Source organism: Schistocerca americana, chromosome 6 (genome assembly GCF_021461395.2).
Source record: "Schistocerca americana isolate TAMUIC-IGC-003095 chromosome 6, iqSchAmer2.1, whole genome shotgun sequence".
Taxonomy (NCBI): Eukaryota; Metazoa; Arthropoda; class Insecta; order Orthoptera; family Acrididae; genus Schistocerca; species Schistocerca americana.
The window spans coordinates 304,200,465-304,225,533 of record NC_060124.1 but is presented as its reverse complement, the minus strand read 5'-3'; positions in this window follow the sequence as shown (position 1 = coordinate 304,225,533).

The window sequence follows — 25,069 nt, the reverse complement described above, 5'->3', positions numbered from 1 at the left end:
ATGGTGAATGGACACATACATTTGGGGTAGGATAGTCACTAATTACACTATTGCTCTTACCTTTGGGTATGTTGTAAAGCTCTTCTTCTGTGTCTTGGTTTCATTCTTTCATTGTACTAAGTTTCCTGTTAAATTGCTCGACTACTTGATTCCGCCAGCCTGGTAAATCCTGTGTCAAAGTTTTCTGTATCTGACCCATGTCAGTCTACAGCTTAACTACAGATGTGTTTTGTGTAATGTATAATTGTTCCATTGTGTTACTTATTGCTTTTTGTAAGTCTTTTTATAGAGAACGGTTTATGTGTGTGTCTTTTTCTTCTAAAAAGTCCTCAAACTGCTGTTTTGTCATTTCCTCAACTTGATTTACAGCTTCCTGCATTTTTGTATTGGGCTTGGTTTGCTGTACACTCATATCTTTGAAATTTTCAGTTAACTTATGTATCTGATCTGGCACATCCTTAACTGCGGTTTAAATCTTCATGTACCACTTCTATTACTTGATCCGCTACCTCTCTTTTTAGTTGTGTCAGTTGTGTTGTCAGGTTACTGCGTATATCAGTAAGGTTTTTTACATCACTATCTAGGTTGTTCATTTGAGTGGTTACACTCCGTATCTGTGTAGTGACATTGTTCACCTGTGTAGTGACATTGCTTATCTGAGTTGTTACATTCGCTACCTGTGTTGTGACATTTCCTATCTGTGTATTCATTTGAGCTGTATTCTGAACTACAAATTGTGACATCAAATCTGTCTGCATTACTTTAAACATTTGCACAATGTCTGGCTCTACTAAATCTTGTACGTTTGTGGAATCTGGGATGGTTTCTTAAGTTGACATACCATTGGCTGTTGCTTGCGACTGAGTACCACTAGTCACTGCAACTGTTTTATCAGTATCTGCAATGTTTTCTACTTCTGTATTAGGCATAGATTGAGCAACAGATTGCTCAATGGATGAAATATCCATCATTTTGGTTGGTGATCTTAATTTCACCATAGCTGTAAATAGCCGTAAATCAGCATACAGCTGACCTTCACTACTATTGAAACTCGTACTAAATGTAAACAGATCACAAATAACATCATCCTTCTTCATGAAATTCAATGCAGCAAAATGTTTCTAGTGAAATAGTAGACAGATAAGCAACATCTATGTGCACAATCAGTAAAACTGATCCTTCATATTGTGACACATTCATGTACAATATATTTACAAAAACCTACAAAACGAACTGAAAAATAAATTTTGAACAAAAAATAAATAAAATGTGTGCAATGCAGTGGGTGTCACAAAAAATGCAATTATATCCCACATTTACATTCAGCCAAAAGCGTGGTAGTGCTGTTGCTCTTCCATTACGTATTTTCTTTTGGTGGTTGGTTTTGTTGGTAGCAGGTTTAACATTTTATGTTTCAAAACTTCCTTCTTTTCCAAATTTTTAGGATAAATATTTGTAAATTTTATGGACTGAGTTTGGTAATAATTTTCTTATCTGGTATGCAGTTGGTGTAACATGTAACAGAATAAGTTGGTTGTAGTCACATTAATGGATGGAAAAAATTATTTAAATATTCCAACTAAAAATTTGAAACAGAGGTCATGACACTCTGTCACCATTGTAACCGCCCTGTTAAATTGTTAAAAGCTTAGTCAGCTGGCATCATAATTTTCAAATGAGAGTTCATATGAATGTTGTGTAATAAATATTTCACATGAAGTGCCATTTTGACAGAGGAAAAGGTCAATTGTGGGAACTAAGCCACTGATTATTATAAGTAATCTCACACTAAGACACGCATCCAACTGACTACACAAAATAAGAGGACACGAACATTTGTGAGTGAGTGGTTCAAAATAAAAATGAATACTGTAAAGGGAATGGGTCATAAGTATAGTAACATCCCTACACACTCAGTTGTATGCAAACGTACAATTGAGATAGAGGCACATAAGTTCTAAGTACTATCATTCCCCATGGCCTGGGTAAAAATAATTGTGGTTAAAATGTATTTATTCATCTTTTTATTTTATTTTGTGTTCTTCCTCATTACAGAGGATTATCTCCAACATAGTAATTTACTTGGAAATTACTATACAATTACTGTATTGAAATTACTATATATCACAATTGTGAAATTATTCATCTAAGAAAGAAAATAATTGGAGTTAATAATTAAATGAATAGAAAGACTGCAGGTTCTGAATGTCATGACAAATATGACCTAAATATTAAAATTGACATTGGTGGCCACAAAGGGAAAGAGATGAACACAATCACATACCTCTACTGTTGAGCAGCGCAGTTGGGAACATCGTCGCCTCCATCTAAATTCTCCATATAAAATTAAAACAATAATAACCTTTCATAGTTAACAGGAGCTGAGATCCATGGTATTGTAAATGAGAAACTTGTATTGTTTCAGAAGCTGCTTTCATTGTTTAGCACAATTTCACCACAAATTACACAGCACTTCACTTGTGTGTATTCTCACCAGGGCATGAGAACAACGAAAGGTAACTATTACTATCACTATTAAACGAAGAGCATAAATCTTCTTTTGTCCATATGTTTGAAATGAATCTTTGGTATGAGAGTTGAATAATTATCCATACATTTAACAATAAGAAAAAGTTATTAAGTTTCTTTACATCTGACAGAATGCTCAGCCCTCATTTTTGTATTTTACAGATCTAGTGCTGTACTGAAATGCTTTCCCATTACATAGCATCACATTTGACAACATAAGCATGCTTTCATGAAAACACACAGAAAAACTTTCTAACTGCTACTTATATTCAGGAATACTTAAAATTAAATGATCATTACTGCTTCTAATGTCAAACAAATTTCGGTAGTTTTATGCAGCTTCTAGTGCTATATCATTGGTAATATTTATGTCTATTAGTTTTGGTAGGCTAATACACATTCTTCATTGTGCAATAGACTTTCACAGCATGACAGGTGTGCTGGCATAAGCTGGCGCCAGCACACCATGTGCAATAGAGGTTACGAGAAGGTTGTTAGAGGAAGAAAAGACAGACTCAGAAGAAATGGGCCGCCAACACCTTCTCAGCTTTCTGCAGATGTGGCAGGACCACTTCCTAAAGCAAGAAGGGAAGTTACATACTTGGCGGCACTGTATGACATATTTATGAAACACATTTGATTATAAGCCACCAAAACTGTATTGACAGTGCTGAGTATTAAGAGGATTATTATTTACCTAGAGCTGAAAAGCCTGTTGCTCTGTTACCATCGAGAGACTGAAGACTTTTTAAAAGTTAAATTAAGCATATATTAATTTCAAGTTTTAATCTGCAATCAAGTGCAGTTGAAAGAATATTCGTAGAATTTAATCAATTTATTTCAACATATTCTCCAATGAAACAAGCCAAGCGGATAGTAAAACACATTACTCATTTTGAGCAGATAGTGAATAATCTACCACATTCATCATCTGGTTTTATACAAATCAAACTTATGTTTCATGAAAAGGAATTTGTTGATGATGTAACATTAGAGGAAAAGGTTCAATAAGCTCTAATAATGTTCTCTGACAAAGCAATTAAAAGAAAAGATAAATTAACAAATGATTAAAATGCACTTTCACTTACAGTAGTAGAAGCTTTATTATGGATGCACATAAAATCAACTAAATTAAAACAACTGAACCATAAATGACTGTTGTTATTCTCAGATCCATTTTTAATTATAGACATCAGACATCCTGGTTTCTGTTTACTAGTGTATCCCAATTCAGGTGTGATATGTGGCCTATTCACACATAAAGATTTATGAAAGTTCATTGGATAAAACTTTTAATCAATTGTGTTCAATATAAATGGAACAAAAAGTACAGACATTGATAATAGAGTTGGCATGATCCATATCACTTCAGCCAGGGGGGCTACCTTCATAGTCTCAGATGTTATTGAATTTAGCTTATGTTAAAATTCAGGAGTAAGTAAGGAACATGTATTTTTTTGTTTTCTCCAAAAAAATTCCTGCCCCGAGATACAGGCCTCCGAACTGCGAACACCATTTTGAAGACGCGAATTTCAGAAATTTTTTTAAAAAGGTGTTCTGTGTAACAGTTCTATATATTTTGTTAGAGTTTTTTTTATTTGAAAGCTAATTGCCTTATGACTACAATGGTATGCTCCATTTGGACATATCTGTCAAAGTTCTTTTGCTATTGCCTATTGAATTTTCTTTAAAATTTACAGACTTTTTTTTTTCAAAAATGTCAATCAGAAAAGTTAATTTTTTTCCTGTTGTTTAGTACCATTTAGTACTATATTCTCTTTAAAGGAGAGCTTCCACTTTTAAGTTGGACAGGTTTTATTTTAAAAAAATCATTTTTTCTAACTTTCAAGGGTAATGTATGTCTTCACTGAAGTTGTTTGTTACTGATTTATTTGTTATAATGTTTATTTCTATTGTCTTTGTGCAGTTATTTCTTATCACTTTCTTTGTTGCAGTTATTTCTTTTACTTCCATTGTTGCAGATATTTCTTACACTTTGTTGTAGCTTCTTATCAGTTTCTTTGCCATGGTTGTTCATTGCAGGTTTCTGTATTGTAGTTGTTTACTGAAGAGGCTTCTAAGAAATCTGAGACCATCCAGTGAGTTCTGTGTTTTTTTGAGGAATTTGCCAGTTGACGCAGTTGCAGTGTGTTTTGTGAAAAGGACTGTTTGAAATGTCTTCTGAGTGGGTCCACAGGAGAGTGAAGTGTGCTGACCATTTGCATATCCATAAAAGAGTGATACGTAAGACAAACAAAAAAACAGACTTCGTTCAGGTTGGAAATAAGCACTCTCATTTGAAGACTCTCTTTCAAAGTGAAGATGTTTCCAGTGATGACTTTTTGTGTTCTAATTTTTTTGACATTACAACAATGATAGTATCTGAACAAGGTGAAGCCTCTCATGGTGCATATGATGAAAATTTTGCACCAATAGACGATGAATTAAATACAGAGGTAGGTGTTAGTCCTGTTAAGAAACTGTGGCCAGTGAAATCTGGTCATAAGCTCTATGCATCAAGAAAACAAAGAGAAATTACTAAAGCTATGGGTGAATACACTACAGCAAAACTGACCACACTCTTCAAAGTAGAAATTCAATCTTCAGAAGAAAATGAACCAAAGCACCCTTGCACCTCTTGCCAGGAATTTTTCACAAATATCAGTTCAGCTGTTGAATATTGTGCATCCTACAGTGAAAAGGTGCAAGTTTTAAATATTATTCCAGAGACATTTTCAAAGAAAGCAATTTTGAACCATGTTCCATCAGTAGCATAGTACATGGTAGACAAATCAAGAAATGTGAGGTTTGTAAAAGGAGTCTTTGGAAGACCATTTCTCTATTATGGTCATCCTGTAGAAGCAGGTCAAGCTCAAATAGTGCAGTCATTTTATCTGGAAGATAAATGGAACTGATCTCACCAGAGTACCAACAAAAAGACACTATAACTGCAACAGTGGAAAGTCAAAAAGTTGTGAAAGTGAATGGGTACATGACTCACAGTATTAAAGAAACTTTCTCAAATTGTAAGAGCAACTATACAACTTCACATATTGGAAGATCAAAATTTTATGCACTACAACCTCATTGGGTAGTTCCACACCCACCTAGAGATGTCTATTTATGTGTGTATGGCATGAATTTTGAACTTTGTTTGGTAACTTTGAAGAACTTACTGGAGCACGTGGCATATGACATCTTGGTTGGGCATGTGAAGTCATTAGTAGTCTCTGTGGCATAAAGAGAGAGATTTGTTTGTTTCAAGAATTTGGTGACTGCCCTGGAAAGGGAGGACTGCCTTTACAGACACTTCACCTGGAAGACGTAGTAGATAACTCTGCAGAAATTACATATGCGACATGGAAGGAAAAACGACCAATTAAGAAAACTGTTGCCTTTGACTGTTTCATTGATGGACTTGGTAAATGATCATTGAAAGCAATAACACACCAGCATCTGAAGAAATTGCAATAACAAAACATTGCGGAAGTGAAAGGGTGTGTACAGTTTGAAGAACTATGTTTTGTGTTTCACTATGATTTTGCTGAGAACTGGTCTGTAATTCTCCCAGAAGAAGTACAAGGGTATCATTGGAGCAATGACCAGATTTCAATTTTTACAGGAGTGACATATTTTCAAAACAATACCATAAGTGTTGCAGTTCTAAGTGATGACACAGGATATGACTCAGCATGTACTTTGCTAACAAAGCACAAAATTCTTCAACAGCAAACAGGGGCAGAGAAGATCATCATTATTTACAATGGTTTTAAAAATTGTTACCAGCTGTTTGAATTGAGTAAGTTGCTTGTGCCAACTGACTGGGTATACAGTGCTGCTGGTCATGCAAAGGGGTCTTGTGATGGTGTAGGAGGCTGGCTGAAGCACGATGCTACAAAACATAATCTTTCCTGACCAAATGCAGCTGTGATTCAGAATGGTGCGGATTTTACAAGAGTTGTGAAATCTTACACATTCACAGCCATCATTCTTTTGTCCAAAGAGGAAATTGAAGAAATCCATAAGTAGAAAAAAGAAGAATGGTCCAAACAAACTACTCCTGCGAAAGGAATTCAGAAGACACATTTTTGGACTCAAAGTGATGGGCAAACTCTTATTGCACACACTTTAAAGAGCAAGAAAGAAGAAATTTGGTTCATTCGACCAACACCTCAGAAATGGCAGGATAATATTCTGATTCACAACCTGAGAAGGGGGATATTTGTGGGGTGTGTGTATGACTATAACTGGTGGGTTGCAGAGATTATAGACACCAGTTATGAGTTAAATGAAGTTGTAGTGAACTTGATGCTACCACATGGACCAGCTGCTGGATATAGGTTTCCAGCTGAAGGACAGCAACAACAGCATCGGTGCTCGCTTCCTGTTCACAATGTTTTGAAGATTTAAGTGCTCCAGTTCTGATTGGTTCAACAGGAAGGCATCACTCTTTATAAAAGTAAGATACTGAAGCAGTGAAACACATTTTTAGTTCATTGACTGGCCAATCTCAGTACAAAACAGAGTGCACAGAAGTGGTATAAATTGAAACCTTTAAGTCTTTAGACCTTTCACATACATTTTGAACCATTTTAAATGCTTGAAAAAGAGTTTCTTACTCATCTTACAAAACTAAAATTATGTTAAATAGAGGTAGGTTTTGATTTTTATGAGCCTGGTATGTGATAATGTGGTAATAAAACACGTTTTATGTATGGCCAAAATTTCAGTTGTTTGTTAAACCTGTTCAACGTAAAAGTGGAAGCTCTCCTTTTCAGGGAATGTAGAAATATATGGCACCAATCAACAAAAATCAAAATCTTATGGATTGGCATTTTTGAAAAAAAAAATTCCATAAATTATAAAAAAGTTCAGAACACTATAGTAAAAGAACTCTGACAGATCAGTCTAAATGGAGGATTTCTTTGTAATCATAAATCAATTATCTTTCAAATCAAAAAACACCAACAAAATATCTAGAACTATTCCAGAGATACAGCATTTCAAAATTTTTTCCAAAATTAGCTTCTTCAAAATGGAATGCACAGTGTCACCTTTGGAGTGCTGTATCTCAGAGCAGTATTTTTTTTGGATAAAACAAAAAAATGTGTGTGCCTTACTTAGTCCTTCATTTTAACATACGCTAAATTCAATAATATCAGACTATGAAGGTAAGATTTTTTCCTAGCCTGCCTGAACTGATATGGACTATGCCAGTTATGACTTGTTAACACACAGGGAAGCAATATACAAGCAATAGTGCTGCATACCAAAACACTTGTTCTGAATACAAATCCCACGTCCGGCCATCCTGATTTAGGTTTTCCGTGATTTCCCTAAATCACTCCAGGCAAATGCCGGGATGGTTCCTTTCAAAGGGCACGGCCGACTTCCTTCCCCATCCGCCCCTAATCTGATGGGACCCATGACCTCGCTGTCTGGTCTCCTCCCCCCCAAACCAACCAACCAACCAACCAACCTGAATATATGATATTGTACATAGTAGTTTTAAGTTATTGATGTGGGAAATAACACATAAATAATGACAGGGCAATGCATTTTATACACAATATTTTTAATATTAAGTTTATACAGTACGGAAATATTGTGCTGTCTTCAGTACTGACTACAACATTTGTGGATCACCTTAGCTATCTGGATATTTGCAGAAATGAATGTGTAGAACATATAATTTAATTAGTTTTAGTTACAATCTCTTATATTGTGTAAAATTATTTACATCTTACATTTTTTCTTTTGAAATATAAGTACACTACTCCCATATTTTAATGATATCATGTTGGTCAAGGTGTCAGATCTGTTTTGAGGGATTCAAGCATAGCATTTCACGTATATAACTTACAACTAAACAGGAAGGGAAACAACAGGCTGTCTACAACTACTCACTACATTATAGGAAGGTAAAGAAATTAATTATGTACACACTTCTTACGCAATACTTGACTATGTATACAAATGGAATGGTATGTACTCTGTTACCTAAGGAAATATTTACACAGAAAAGTATAGAAGGTTAATGAAAGAGTACATCTACGGTTATTATATACAAGAACTACAGAGTCTTAATATACTGCTAATAAAAGAAACTGAGTACAAGATTTATAAATACAGAGCATTACAATGCAGGTAAGTAATGAACAACATAGCAATTCATGTTAAGGAATGTGCAGTACTATTTGCTGGAGCAAATACAAAACTTACTGTGTTGCACTTTGTGTATGAAACATAACATAAAATTTATACTGAAAGTAAACAACCTTTTATCTGCACTCTTCAAGGAGAAGATTGTCTTCAGTTTTTGGCACACTACTAGTGTGCCATGATGTGGGGATGTGTAACGAGTGATTGTCAGGCTGACTGAACTAGGAGGTAGTCAGAAGCTTTGAATTTATAGGTTTAAGATACTAAATAAAAATTTATAGGGAATGATGCTGAAACACATACCTCTAATCGGAATGGAGTTGTGTGGCATTTTGATGGTGGTAGGTAGCTGAAATAGGACCCCACTGACATACATAGATTTTAAATGAGTATGAATGAATGTATATATTTCAATGCAAAGGGGATTTAGCAGAACTAATTACCAAACATATAGCAAGAAACAACCTAGGTACCAAGTGACAGACTACTTAAGGGTCAGCCCTGATTCAGCTTTGTGACCAAGTATATTTTATGATGACTAATATTAAAATTTGATGTATGTTGTGACTATACATAGATATAAAATGATACACATTGAAATAAGAAACCCTATGAGGTAGTGCATACAATGTGTGTCATGTTGGGAATGTGATAGCATTTTTCAAAGTCATATGAACTAAAACAGTACACTCAGAAAGTGCTACCACTGTGTTTAAGCATGTATAAATATTTTTTCTTAAGATGAAGAAGCTGTAGAGCTGCAGGTAAGCCAGTAATGATTATTCCTTATATAAAAAATACAGAGCGCCACATTTCAGAAGAGAGTCAGTTATCCAACTGTAAGTATTAATTAACAGTTAATAAGTTCTAAACATAAGATATTAGGAAGCACAACTGTTTTTAGCACTTAGATTCACATTGATGTGAGGATGTGAATGTTAATATGTTGAGCTTTATTTCCAGTGGTTTCCTTTCTTTTTCTATGAGTAGCTTAAAGTAGTTAGTATTTCCAACTTGTATGGCTAAAGCTGAACTTGAGCCTAAGTAGAAAGTAGTAGTAGTTTCTTCTTTCAACTAAACTGAAGGGTAGGCTATGCTTTGGTCTGGATTGGATAATGCAACTGATTTGGCACCATACACTGTATTGTATCACATTTGTAAAGAAGAAATGAATCCAACTTCAGAATATTCATAAAATATTCAGGGGCAGTGTGTGACTAACTTCGAATAAACATACTAAAATTAAAGTATGTAAGAAATAAGTAGTTAATAAGAAATTAATTTCTGTGTAAAAGGACCTACAGATGGACTATGTATTAAGCTAAAACCTGCTATCTATAGCAATCACAGAAAAATGATGTGGACACATCATTCTTTAGTGTATAGTGCACTATTTCTAAAATGGAATAGAAACCTAAAATCGTACCTGCTATGTAAACGGCGCAAAGTGATTGAGAAACAAGAGCATTTGTATAAAGCTGACTCATGTGGAGTGAGAGTAAGGAGTTAAAGTGTTAGATATGAATGTGGCCTGTTAAGAGTGAATCTGTGAAGTCTTCTGGAGTGAAAAGTTTCTACATATCTTATGTGGATGTTGACCCCTGTTGTGTTTCGCTGTCTCTTTGACCTCTGCATTTGTCTTCAGATCACGGTAGTTAGGCCTGAGGAGATGGAGGTGGGGGGGGGGGGGGGGGGGGCAAATCTCTGGAGTCCAACTGTAATGGGGGGCCCAAGTCTCTTAAGGATTTGGATCCACCAGGGTGCTCTGTTGGCAAATATCATACTGCTATTGTGAAATAAATTGTGTATCATATCTACTGGGTTTTACAACATATCCAAAGATGGCAACATTCATTAGCCTTGGTTTGTAATAGAGGTCAGTGTTGCCAAGTCACCAATGTCATAGTTACACCTTCAGCAACACAGGATTCCACAAGGCAATTCACTTCTAGACTGGCTGTTCTACAGATGAATAAAAAAATGCATGCACTAGCACTGTCTAATTTCTCAGTTCTTTTTGCATTAATGGCAGATAGAACCTGACAGTGTCAAAGTAAAGAATTACTGCTAAGTAAGTCATCTCTGAGATTCCAATTGCTGTTCCTAAAATCCCCATCACATGAATCATGGACCTTGATGTTTGCGGGGAGGCTTGTGTGTCTCAACGATACAGATAGCCGTACCGTAGGTGCAACCACAACGGAGGGGTATCTGTTGAGAGGCCAGACAAATGTGTGGTTCTTGAAGAGGGGCAGCAGCCTTTTCAGTAGTTGCAGGGGCAACAGTCTGGATGATTGGCTGATCTGGCCCTGTAATACTAACCAAAACGGCCTTGCTGTTGTGGTACTGCAAACGGCTGAAAGCAAGGGGAAACTACAGCCGTAATTTTTCTAGAGGGCATGCAGCTTTACTGTATGATTAAATGATGATGGCGTCCTCTTGGGTAAAATATTCCAGAGTTAAAATAGTCCCACATTTGGATCTCCGGGCGGGGACTACTCAAGAGGACGTCGCTATCAGGAAAAAGAAAACTGACGTTCTACGGATTGGAGCGTGGAATATCAGATTCCTTAATTGAGCAGGTAGGCTAGAAAATTTAAAAAGAGAAATGGATTGGTTAAAGTTAAATATAGTGGGAATTAGTGAAGTTCAGTGGCAGAAGGAACAAGATTTTTGGTCAGGTGAATACAGGGTTATAAATAAAAAATCTGATAGTGGTAATGCAGAAATAAGTTTAATAATGAATAAAATAATAGGAGTGCGTGTAAGCTACTACAAACAGCATAGTGAACGCATTATTGTGGCCAAGATAGACATGAAGCCCACGCCTACTACAGTATTACAAGTTTATATGCCAACTAGCTCTGCAGATGATGAAGAAATTGATGAAATGTATGATGAGATAAAATAACTTATTCAGGTAGTGAAGGGAGATGAAAATTTAATAGTCATGGGTGACTGGAATTCGACAGTAGGAAAAGAAAGAGAAGGAAATGTAGTAGGTGAATACGGATTGGAGCTAAGAAATGAAAGAGGAAGCCGTCTGGTAGAATTTTGCACAGAGCACAACTTAATCATAGCTAACACTTAATTCAAGAATCATGAAAGAAGGTTGTATACATGGAAGAACCCTGGAGATACTAGAAGGTATGAGATAGATTATATAATGGTAATACAGAGATTTAGGAACCAGATTTTAAATTGTAAGACATTTCCAAGGTCAGATGTGGACTCTGACCACAATCTATTGGTTATGAACTGTAGATTAAAGCTGAAGAAACTGCAGAAAGGTAGGAATTTGAGGAGATGCGACCTGGATAAACTGAAAGAACCAGAGGTTGTACAGAGTTTCAGGGAGAGCATAAGGGAACAATTGACAGGAATGGGGGAAAGAAATTCAGTAGAAGAAGAATGGGTAGCTTTGAGGCTTGAAATAGTGAAGGCAGCAGAGGATCAAGTAGGTAAAAAGACAAGGGCTAGTAGAAATCCTTGGGTAACAAAAGAGATACTGAATTTAATTGATGAAAGAAGAAAATACAAGAATGCAGTAAGTGAAGCAGGCAAAAAGGAATACAAACATCTCAAAAATGAGAGCGACAGGAAGTGCAAAATGGCTAAGCAGGGATGGCTAGAGGACCAATGGAAGGATGTAGAGGCTTATCTCATGAGGGGTAAGATAGATACTGCCTACAGGAAAATTAAAGAGACCTTTGGAGGAAAGAAAACCACTTGCATGAATATCAACAGCTCAGATGGAAACCCAGTTCTAAGTAAAGAAGGGAAAGCAGAAAGGTGGAAGGAGTATATAGAGGGTCTATACAGGGGCGATGTTCTTGAGGACAATGGAAGAGGAGGTAGATGAAGATGAAATGGGAGATATGATACAGTGTTTGACAGAGCACTGAAAGACCTGAGTCGAAACAAAGCCCCGGGAGTACACAACATTCCATTAGAACTACTGAGAGCCTTGGGAGAGCCAGTCCTGACAAAACTCTACCATCTGGTGAGCAAGATGTATGAGACAGGCGAAATTCCCTCAGATTTCAAGATGAATATAATAATTCTAATCGCCAGCCGTGGTGGTCGTGTGGTTCTAGGTGCTGCAGTCTGGAACCGCGGGACTGCTACGGTCGCAGGTTCGAATCCTGCCTCGGGCATGGATGTGTGTGATGTCCTTAGATTAGTTAGGTTTAAGTAGTTCTACTTTCTAGGGGACTGATGACCTAAGATGTTAAGTCCCATAGTGCTCAGAGCCATTTGAACCATTTTGAATAATTCCAATCCCAAAGAAAGCAGATGTTGACAGATGTGAAAATTACCGAACTATCAGTTTAATAAGTCACAGCTGCAAAATACTAATTCAAATTCTTTACAGACAAATGGAAAAACTGGTAGAAACCAACCTCGGTGAAGATCAGTTTGGATTCCGTAGAAATGTTGGAACACGTGAGGCAATACTGACCCTATGACTTATCTTAGAGAATCAATTAAAGAAAGGCAAGCCTACATTTCTAGCATTTGTAGACTTAGAGAAAGCTTTTGATAATGTTGATTGGAATACTCTCTTTCAAATTCTGAAGGTGGCACAGGTAAAATACAGGGAGCGAAAGGCTATTTACAGTTTGTACAGAAACCAGATGGCAATTATAAGAGTCGAGGGACATGAAAGGGAAGCAGTGGTTGGGAAGGGAGTGAGACAGGGTTGTAGCCTCTCCCCGACGCTATTCAACCTGTGTATTGAGCAAGCAGTAAAGAAAACAAAAGAAAAGTTTAGAGTAGGTATTAAAATCCATGGAGAAAAAATAAAAACTTTGAGGTTTGCCGATGATATTGTAATTCTGTCAGAGACAGCAAAGGACTTGGAAGAGCAGTTGACCGGAATGGACAGTGTCTTGAAAGGAGGTTATAAGATGAACATCAACAAAAGCAAAACGAGGATAATGGAATGTAGTCGAACTAAGTCGGGTGATGCTGATGGAATTAGATTAGGAAATGAGACACTTAAAGTAGTAAAGGAGTTTTGCTATTTGGGAAGCAAAACAACTGATGGTGGTCAAAGTAGAGAGGATATGAAATGTAGACTGGCAATGGCAAGGAAAGCGTTTCTGAAGAAGAGAAATTTTTTAACATCGAGTATTGATGTAAGTGTCAGGAAGTCGTTTCTGAAAGTATTTGTATGGAGTGTAGCCATGTATGGAAGTGAAACATGGATGATAAATAGTTTAGACAAGAAGAGAATAGAAGCTTTGGAAATGTGGTGCTAAAGAAGAATGCTGAAGATTAGATCACATAACTAATGAGGAGGTAATGAATAGAAATGGGGAGAAGAGGAGTTTGTGACACAACTTGACTAGAAGAAGGGATCGGTTGGTAAGACATGTTCTGAGGCATCAAGGGATCACCAATTTAGTATTGGAGGGCAGCGTGGAGGGTAAAAATTGTAGAACGAGACCAAGAGATGAATACACTAAGCAGATTCAGAAGGATGTAGGCTGCAGTACGTACTGGGATATGATGAAGCTTGCACAGGATAGAGTAACATGGAGAGCTGCATCAAACCAGTCTCAGGACTGAAGGCCACAACAACAAGATTCCTAAAATCACCATGCATGGTGAACCTGTTACCAGTCACCTGCACCAAGAATGAGGGAACTGTCAGAGACTGGTTAACATTGGAAAGCCTGAGTTTTCATATGCAGCTATACCAAGAGCTGAGAGCAGTGCACTTCAATCTCATCTCCAGAACTTTGAGTTGGTAACATTAACTGTGATTTTTTTACAAACTTTAGACAGTTGTGTGTTAGGTGGGCAAGAAAGCAACTTAGATTTAAGTTTCATTAAAATCATGGAATCTAAATTCACAGCTGGAGCGATGAAGAGAAAAGAAAAATAGAGAGAAAGAGAAATAAGACAACAAGCTTATTCAGCCTTGAATTTGTTTCTACCTTAAAGCACAATGAAGATGAAAATGACAAGAACCAGTCACCTGATGTTCAAGCAGCAGAATTGAAAAATATTCACTTATGTGACTGTGGAAGAATCGCTATTATTTTGTCAGTTTGTATATTTTTTTTTCCTGAAGTGCACTGTTGTATATAGTTTTCATTTATAGCCAGATGGTAAATAGCATGTTATCTTTGTGGAGTCCAGTGATAATGAAGGAAACAGAAGCCATTCAACTGATGGTCAACTTGCATTGAGTTCAATTAGAGTTGTGCTGAAATTGCATCAATAGCAAATGGTAAGGAAAAATCATTTTTTGCTGTCTAGGAGCTACAGTTTGGCATGCCTCTGACTGGTATTTGTTGGTAAATTACTTTGTTATCTGTATTACCAGTTTCTTACCATCACCAGCCATGGCTGGAAAGAAAGCATCAATTTTACAATAATATTACCACATTAAAATTATTAAAATAGTGCAGTTTAAACTATGATACTAAAGTAGGTCTATAAAGCAAATTTAAGAACTAGGTTACAAATACATTACAATAATAAGACAATTGTGTAGTAAACAGCAGAGTTGCTGCTGCTTTCATTGGCACTGAGGTGTAACTTAGAGAGACCTGTTCTATCACCAGAGAAATATTCTTTTATACTGTACAAAGGTTGCTCTTTTAGTATGCACAAAATCTTAGGTCTAAATTGTTTGATTGGTGATGACTGAATATCCTTAGGTACAGCATCTTAGGTATAGCATTAAATAATTTTGGACCACCACAGGGATACTGTTCAGCATCTTAGTTAATTGACATCTTGGCCTGTTTATACTGCTTTGTAGTGAGTGCTGTATAGATGAACTTAATTTCTCTTTCTGTAGGTTTCATGACTTGCTTTGTGTGAACAAAGTAGTTGACAATATATTGGATAAAAACAGTCAGAACTCCTAATCTGGGGAAAAAATTGGTTTGCAACAATCTGATCAGTTTTGTTTGCTTGAGGTAATGATCCTCATTGCTTTCTTTTGTAATCAGAGCATGTTCTTGCAGCCTGCAGAATGGCCTCACAGTAACAGCCCATAGTTGATGTGGTTGTGAAACTTTGCATGCTATAGTATTGATAGGTACTGGTGTGATATAACACTATTTAGTTTCCTCAAAAGGTATAGGACCTGTGAGAGTTTGGAACATGCACATTCAGTGTGCTGTTGCCAGGTTGACTTGGTATGAATGAAAAAAAAAAACCAGAAGCTTGACAGCTGCTGTGTCACGCTGTGCTCCAGTAGCACTTAGGCTGCATATCATCATCTATGTTTTGTCTTCACTGATTTTCATCTTGTTCATCATGAACCAGGCCCTGGATTCACTGAATAGGGCTTCTGCCTGTCAAACAGCTAGAAGTACATTCTTCCCTTTTGTAGCAAAACATTTTCATCTGCAGACTGTGAGGTGTGCCCTTTGGAACCTATGTCCTTAATGAAAATTAAGAACAACAGGGGTTCTATTATTATTTAGGTAGGATTTGAGAGTTTGTAGAATAGCTCTCCCGATACCATACAATTTTAACTTGCTTATACCGAATACAATCAAATGCCTTACTAAGGTCACAGAATACCAGTGCTATACACTCCTTGTCTTCAAAACCCTGACTATATTTGTAACTAAGTCAAGTACTGTTGTTGTAGTTGTCCTGCCCTTCCAAAAGCCATGCTGTGTAGCATAAAAGAGGTTATTTCCTTCAAAATAACTTTATAACTGATCTTTCGTTGCGGACTGCGTCATCTTAGCTAGCACCGGTATTATTGATATAGGGCTACAGCTTGACACTTTATGTGGATTATCTTTTTCGTAAACTGCTACTGTGCATGTTGCTTTCAGGAAGTCTGGAAATTCCCTGGCATGGAGGCACTTATTTATTACTACTGACAGTGGTTAACCAGTTTAATGGACTATAGTTTTTAATATAGTACAGGGCATGCTGTAAATATCAGGACTCCCTTAGTATTTGTAGACTTTTACTATTTTTATTATGTCTTTTGGATACACTGTATTCCACATTACCATGCTGCATTTATTTCCAAATTTCACAGAAATTGTAGGATCTATTCCAAAGTCAGGAATTTCACTTACTGCACTTTCTACTATGTTTATAATGTAATCATTAAAGTCATCTGGACTGCAAGAATTGGAGCACAAGGTGGGCTTTGTCTATGTCAATTAATCAGACCCCATGCTGCCTTGCAAGGATTATGAGCTTTCTCAATAAATCTGGCATTGCTTTCTCTACTTCTTTTCTGAACAGCCTTATGGCCTGTGGATAATAGCACTATAGTCTGTCCTTGATGCCAACATCTTCAGTGGCTTTGACTTATCATTTAGCAGTTGTGTGTTGCATTTTATTTTACCTAATCTAGAGGTATACCAGCTCTTTACTTTGACAGTTTTCTGTGTGTATTTTGATTTAGCAACTGAATATCTCTTAGGTTTTATGGGAAAGTTTTCATCAAATCTGGAACATGGAACTGAATACATCATTTTGTGCCAATTCTTCACATGTTTCATGCCAATCTGTCCAACCTGTAGAAGATACTCCAGTTTTGAAATCTAAATTTTTCTTTGTAATAACCTTACTTCTGAAAAGATAATTTGAATGCCAGCTGGGAATTTATTGAGCATTTAATTGTAGTCCCAAATACTTAAGTTTGTACAACTGTATCAAGACAGATATCTGCTGTTGTAGGTAGATAAATTGGCGCAAATAGTCCATATCTGCTAACTAAGTTCATAAAACCTCTCTCTTTGTCACTACCTTCCCCGATATGGATGGTGAAGTCTCTGCATAAGGCAATTTTTGCTCCTAGGTGCACTAGATGACACAGATAGTTTTCCAGTTTGCTGATAAAGTTCCCAAAATTGCTATTTAGGGAATGGCACACAGACAAAACAATAAAGTTAGCATCTGGCAGCCCCAAAGCAGCCAATTTTAGATCCAAGTCCATGCAGAAGTTCCTTAGGTCAATTTTCTTAGCACTGAGCTTACCATTTGCATATACACAATGTACAGAAATTCCACTACACCATGCATTCACCATTTCCACATATTCAATACACCTGTAGTATTTTATTTCCGTGAGGGCTAGCCACTGTTTGCATATACATGAAACATCTGGTCTCACTTCCTCAGTAAACAATGATGATGTAGCAAGCTTTTTGTCCTAAGGTACTGCACATTTGCACTGGCTCCAGCACAAGTTAGATTGTATTGATTGGCAGCAGTGGTGAGATGTCTACAGCTGTTTGCATGTAAACTGACAAAAGTTCTGGACAAAAGTACCAGTCACAACATTTTGAGTCAAATCTCATACTCTGAGGCAGAACTGTACCGAAGAGATGGTGCACACTTAGCTGAACTGCCAAAACTGTGCTGTGCTCCCTCCCTCCCATCTGGAAAGTGCTTTTCTGCCTTTTCTTCAGGTCACATTTGACAAGTTTTAATAAAAACAAAGCACAGCAAAACTGATAGTTCATAGAGATTTGATACAAGAATAACAAGAGTTAAATGTTGAGCAAAGTGATTAGCAAAGGACATTTAAATTCACTATGCCCAGTATTCATAGTTAAACCACCCTCCTCGCTTCAAGTTCTCTCTGATCACATCAGCTGACGCCGAACACAGTTTTTCAATTTGTAAAATCTTGTTGGCTAGCAACTGATGACCTTTCACACTCGACAACATGAGAATGGCATTGTAATAGGTTTGTTCGAGTAAAGGTATCATGACCAATCATGACCATTTGCCAACTATCTCTACTGCTCAAGCGCACCGTACTGTCATGACTGTTTCTTGGACACATGTTTTGTTGTTTGACCACCCGTAATGCTAGTTGACATCTCTCTCTCTCTGTGTGTGTTGCTCAAATGCTATGACTTCCCATTTGTGGTCAGCACTTCTTGGAACAATTGGGTAACACTGTGAGCAGCAGTGTTACACACGTTATTTCAGCCTTCTTTATTCCGAAGAATAATACATGAGATATCTGTGTACATCAGATGTTAGTATGGCGCCAGCACAAACCATAATGGGAGTGTGCAATGGGTGCATACTTCATATCTTATATGTAAAACAGACAGAAAGTCAATTAAATTACAAAGACATAGAAAATAAGTTAGAAGGATTGATCCTGTAGTAGAGTCCCCAGGCATCAAGGCATAAAGTCCAGCACTTCTACCCAATGCATGACCCTGGGCATTGGGTTGGTTAAGTTGGTAGACAGTGACTGCAATGTTCCAGTGTGCAAATGTATGTCTAGTGCAATTGGCATTCAGTATATTAACGGATATGCATTCAGTATATTAACGGACATGTGTTCCAGCCTAGTATCAATCAATTAATTTCATGTGGAACAGCTATCTGCATTACATATTATGTAATATTAGTTAAAGTGGTTAGGACAGCACCTCAGTATGCTATTGAGAAGTACATTGCCAACGGCATGACTTTCAAAATTTTGTCAATCCACTGGTAGGCTTCTGAGAGCAGGTAAATCGTGTATAATCTTAAGGAAAACAGCTAGCAAACATTTTATTTCAGTGTGCACTTCAGTTGCTTTACAACTGATATTAAATGTGCACATTTACATATCTAAACAGTTCATGTGGTCACTGCCAACACTGGTTATCAATCTGCACATGCAGCTTAAATTCACCAGAGCACGTGTAACAGTGCTGCACCCATATTGATACCTATGCCATCTTCCCTCTAAAGTGAGCCAAGTTAATCTGAGTATGTAATATATAGCAATGAATATACAGTGTGACCCACAATTGTGATTCGAGCCTTGTACAGAAAAGGGAAAAAATATTCATTTTGAAAGTTGCTTGCTATTCCCCAGGATTCATATACACAACGCATTTCTACTGAAAAATCCCTCAGTGGAATAAAATAATAACAGGATGTATTAAATTTTCACAAGGTTGAAGTGTACCATCCTCTAATCTGGTATTAGGAACCTAGCAACTGCTTTCTTCAACGAGAAGACTGCGACGCTGGACAGGAAATGCAGGCTATTAAATGCTTTGGAGCCATCAGAAGAAATTCCATCCATCAGCCAGCACTCGAAAAGCTTTAAGCCAGTCGTGATTCACTGGAACTGCGAGAATGTCGAACCGAACGCATTCCCAGGATCATGATCAGTTGTGAATGTTATTCGAACGAACGTAATTCATCTCAGACTAAGGTGAATTAAAAACGTTACTTGTAATACTGAAGCCCCTTATTGTTTGCATTTTAAGTTTAAGCTGAAGGTATTAAATTACGACATAATTTTTAACATTTTTTAGGGCTATAATTTTATAAAGTATTTTCTTAAGCTTTAGGTCATCAATTAAAGTCATTTCTAGCGTTGCATGTACTTTTTAAATTCGTTTAGGCCTACAACACATTTAGGCTGTAGTTATGAATTTAAAGATGAGTAAACAAGAATTTTTTTTCAGGTGAACAATTGAGCAATACCAGTAATGGTTTCGATGTTGGAAGTTTAAACACTTTAAATTATACAACTAATGAAGAAGAGGCAGTAAAATGTGGTCCACCGAACCATCCAAAACATTTTTCGGCAGATGTTACCTTCCGCGCATTTCCTACACCTCTACTTCAGAGTAAACATCTGAAAAATGAATGTGTGCTCTAGGACTGTCTAGTTTCGAGTGAAACTCAAATTATATCCCCTCTAACAGAATAGAAAGAACAACAAAAATCCTAAGTGTCACAGCCACTTTACACTAACTTTAGAGCAATTCACAGACAAAGCTAAGCCTCTTCAGGCGCTGACAGATCGAACGCAAAATTGAAAACGGTCACTCGTCACTTTATCAGTCACCAAATTCCAGCATAGACACATGCGGTCTCCTAATATGGTTCCAAATTTCAAGGGAAAGATCACTGCTACACCACCGTTCAATGCTTCCTGCACTCTTTCATCATAGTTTCCTGATTTACTCGTTTCTAGAGACTGTTATATCACGTGCAGTAACCACTTACATACCTAGAGACGTCACCTTCCTTGAGTAATCCCATACCACCAGCAACCATTAAATCAAAAGAGTGCTCACACTCAATTTCTTGAGTGGACCGACAGAGATACTAGCTTTAATTTACAAGAAGCTAACTGGATCCTCCATCCGACAAAATCCATAATACTAATCAAAATTCCAAAATCGCCGAAAAGTAATAAGAATTGCACAAGCTAAGCGTTTTGAATTAATCTGACTATTCACATCAGCACTTAGAAAGGTCTTCCTTGCTACCGATATAGCATGAGCAATCACACACCAGCGTTCCCGATTATAAATAAAGGAAACTTGTTTTTTTGGAATCAGAGAAAATTAACAATACACGGATTCACGTAACCGCAACCTTCATATGCGTGGGTGGATTAACCACCCCTGAACTTAGAAGTTCTTGACACAAGCACTCTCCTCAGGACAATCTACAGTGTGTAAAGGTCAAGAAAGAACTATCTCTTAATGTTTATTACATTCGGAACCATACCATACTTATAGACAAACATGTGTCGATACCGTAATTTTACAGTAATCACTTCATTGCAGATGAACTTTGAATAGTGAAGTAGCTGTCTCACATGATATCTACTTTTCTGCGTCGTTTTTTTTTTTTTTTTTTTTAGAAGAAACCATCCTTGTACTGAATTTCTACAACAGATTTTAGTACAAATGTATAAACAGTTATCTGCATACAGTTTTGAATTAATTTCCTTGACAATTTACGTTTATTTGCGTAACTTTGCAAACATTTACAGGAGACGAGTAAACCAAAAATACATGTCGAACAATGTTACACATTATGCAGGCAAGGGTATGACAATGGAAGTAATATGAGTGGAGCTTATGAAGGAGCTCAGACACAAGAACACCCTTGATCCATATACATACTCCTTCCTGTTCATTAATCTTACGATGATTCCTGGTCCTTAATACCAGTGACATTGTAGATGTGAAGCAGGATTTACCCATATCACTGTTATACACCTCCCCAATCTGAAAGGTACGATAGGCAGTGACATCCCTATATTAAACGGCTCCAGTCCTGGAACTGTTTCAACCTTATCACAATTATACCGCACTGTTAAACAACCACTGCCACACTGTGCAGCATCAATTTTGGTAAAGGTAAAATTCACTACACATCCACAAAACACAGAGGAACCCTGCAGTACAACTTGGGCACCAACAGCATCGGCTGCAGTAATCTTCAAATCGTCGATAGCCTTGTATACGGTCATGTATGAACGTCTTCTGTATCTCCGGTAATGAGGTATCTTCTGTGCGAGCAGTCCAAAGCTGTTTCACGTACAGCTGCACGAAGACTGACATGTTCTTGGACAAAATGATTCCTTATATAGACAAAATTGTTGCCTCCTAGAGCCCCTGGTTCTCGATGTACGCATTTTGGTTTGTGGCTGACGCTTCCGCTTACTGTGCGCAGTCATCTCAGAGCGCGAAATAAGTCCAGATCACAAGCGTTATCCCATACAAGCGCTGAGCTCTCACTAGCAGCACTCGTCCCGTGGACAGCGGTTACGTAAACACTAATGACACAGAGGTCGCTCACACTCATTGCCGGATATACTGAAGATGTTCGTGCATGACCGTATAAAAGGCTATCGACAATCTAGAGATTACTGCAGCCAATGCCGTTGGTTCCCAAGTTATATTGCACGGTCTCTCTGTGTTTTGTGGATGTGTAGTGAATTTTACCTTCACGGAAGTTGATGCTTTGCGGTATGGTAATGGTTGGTTAACTATTGCAGTAGTGCGGTATGATGGTGATCGGGTTAAAATATGGTGCGCTTGCGCAGCAGAGATAGTTTGCAAATGGTCGTGATCGGTCATGATAGCTCTAATCAAACGAACCTATTACAAGGTCATTCTCAACTTGTCGAATGTGAAAGGTTCTCGATTGTTCCCCAGCAAGAATTTATGCTTCGAAAACCTGTGTTTGGCATCAGTTGATGTGATCAGAGCGCACTTGAAGTGAAGAAGGTGGTTTGACTGCGATAACTGGAGGTGGTGAGATAGGCCAAGGGTACAGGTGAAGAGGGGGGCACAAACGTTGACCGAAAAAAGTAAGAAAGAAACACGGTTTAATAATTACCCCTCGTCAGTTTATCCTCAGCCTATGAGAAGAAGCCTTTCCCTCGACCCCTGACTGTAAACGCATGCTGCTGTGTCATTTCTACACAGTCATTTCAACCAAGTAACACCATAAAGACATGACTACTACCCAACAGACGTCCGGTAACAGACAGTGGTAACAATGTGCTTTGTTCGTACAACTCTGCCTACACAGCCAGCCCACTTTCAACAACGGAATTGTTGCTTTTACACAGTACAGATTCAGAGATATGGGTAAACCCTAATTCCAATCTACAACTTTGTTACAGGTAAACTTCACCACACATTCACAAAACACAGAGGAACTCGGCGATATAATTCGAGAACCAACGGCATTGGCTGTAATAATCTCCAAATCGTTGATACCATTGTGTACGGTCTTGCACGAAAGTCTTCTGTATCTTTGGTAGTTAAACATCTTCTGTGTGAGCGGCCCAATGCTGTTGCACGTGCGACTACACGAAGACTGACGCCTTCTTAGACAAAATGAGTGCTTATATAGACAAAACTATTACCTCCTTGAGCCTCTGGTTCTCTTCAGTGGAAGTCTCTTGCAAAGTGTTCTCCATGTTCTTGTTATAGCCTTAACTTAGGTGGATTACGTGAAACTGAGAGCTGTCATGAAGCTGATACTTTTTGGACTGATTCAACAACTAAACAACCTGTTTAGTTGCAGTCCACAACGTTGGGAAATTCTGAAACAGTGGTTGGAAGTTCATTATACCCCATGTCTGATGCCCACTGGAATGCTTGGGTTGATGCTGTAAGACCAATTGCAGCTCACTCGGGTAAAACTGTCACTGATTTTCAAACTCACAGTAAGTTAAATCTGTCACCTGAAACACGTTCTGTGGTACAGAGCATTTGAATTCTGTGAGATCTTTCAAGTGTTTAAATATGGCAAGAAGTTGTTAGTGAAATCCATAAGGGGGGACACTAGTACTCATGGATGTATCTCTTTTTTAGACTAATATCAGTGTCCAATGAGAAGTTCAATCAGACAGGTGCTAAAGAGGTCCAAAACTCACAAAAGTCTCACAACAGGAAAGTAAATAATAACATTACCATATTTAACCAAAATTTTGGTGGATTAAAGAAGAAAGTAGATTCTCACAAACGTAAAGTAAAAACTAATGTTACCATTTTTCACCAAAATATTCCGGGATTGAAGAATAAAGTAGATGAGCTCCTGGTTTGTTTAGATGACGTTGAATCTGATAATGTAATGGATATACTATGCCTGTCTGAGCATCAGATTGTGTCTGATATGGAAAAGGTAGATATCAGTGGTTATAAACTAGCTGCACATATGAGTAGAGAGAATAAGGTGAGAGGAGGAGTTGCCATATATGTCAAAAGTTATCACTGCGTGGAAAGCTTAGATACAAAATGTTTTGTCTAGAGCAACATGTAGAATCATGTGCCTGTCAACTTAATCTGAAGGAGGGCTCTTTTATAATTGTAATGGTATATAGGTCCTCTTCAGGAAACTTTCATTTATTCCTGGAGAACTTGGATGCCTGGTTGTGCTATCTGTCAGATAGGGGAAAGCAAATTATTATTTGTGGGGACTTCAATGTTGATTCACTGAAAGAGTGTAATAGGAAGAATGACCTGGAAGTCTTGCTCGGTTCTTTCAATTTGACATCTGTCATTAATTTTTCTACTCAGGTAGTTAAGGACAGCAGCACATTGATAGATAACACTTTTACAGACCAATATAGGTTTATAAACATAAATTCTTGTCCTGTTGTGAATGGCCTTTCTGATCATGATGCTCAGTTAGTTACAGTATATGACATAGCTCCATTCAGTAATTCAAAACTACTCTCCAAAGTTGTGTGTCCAATTAATGACTCAACAATTAGAAATTTCAGAGAAAATCTTCAGCAGTTAGACTGGGATGAGATGTGCAAGGAACCTGATACTAATTTAAAATATAACTTATTTAATGATACACTAGTAAGAGAATTTGAAAACTGTTTCCCCAAGAAAATAGTTAAATCTAATTATAAGAAACAATGCAATAAACCTTGGCTTACTAAAGGAATAAAAATATCTTGTAACCACAAAAGGGAACTTTATCTAACAACAAGAAAGAGTAATGACCCAGAAACAGCCAAATATTATAAAAACTACTATGTTACATTAAGAAAGGTTATTAATAAGTCCAGAAGCATGTGCATTATGTCTGAGATTAATACCTCTGATAACAAAATCAAAACAATTTGTAATATTATTGCAAGGGA